The following is a 718-nucleotide window of genomic DNA, read 5'->3' as shown; positions in this document are numbered from 1 at the left end:
GACAAGAGGGCTTCATTTCTGCATTTCATTAAGGTTTCCTGGGCGCCCCCTTGCGGGCAGGAGACACCTTCTCTCACGGTCTGTGGCAGCACAACTCCGTTTCTCATATATATAATCTACCATGTGTATATTCCCCTACTCCTCCACCACCACCAATCCCTGGGCTGTGGTTTTATCTTTCTTTCCCAAAGCCCTAAGTAGGTGTAATTCATGGCTGTAATTACTTCAGTGAAGTAAACTTAACACTCCCACAACTCCGTTTTTGGTCACCGGTGTTGACATTTTAAAATGTATTATCACGTAATATTCCTTACGGCCAGAACCACACGGTGAAATAGAAGGCAGAGGGCTCTTTGGCACCATTATTTAAACTGCAAGAGCAGGCCAAGGTAGTGTGATCTGAGGGCCTTCAAACTGGCTCCGGTTAGTGTTTACGCCGTGCGAGCTGTAGAAGACTATTGCTTTAAGACCCAAGCCAGAGGGACCGGCGTCCTGAGCTCCTGCCGTCCAGGCCCCACTTTGGTCCTCCTCTGGCCACGCCCCTCCCAACAGGACCAGGAGCCCCGTCCACGGGAACGAGGAGTGTGCCCCTGCCAGCCCACCCTCCAGGTCCCTGGCCCCCCGGAACCGTCCCGAGCCCGTTGCCAGGGCCTGCGTGCTCCCCTTGGAGCTGACCTGGCGGTGTGTGTGCCCCCCCAGGCCTCAGGGGGAGGGGGTC

This window comes from Neomonachus schauinslandi, chromosome X (assembly GCF_002201575.2).
Source record: "Neomonachus schauinslandi chromosome X, ASM220157v2, whole genome shotgun sequence".
Lineage (NCBI taxonomy): Eukaryota > Metazoa > Chordata > Mammalia > Carnivora > Phocidae > Neomonachus > Neomonachus schauinslandi.
This window is presented reverse-complemented; position numbering follows the sequence as displayed.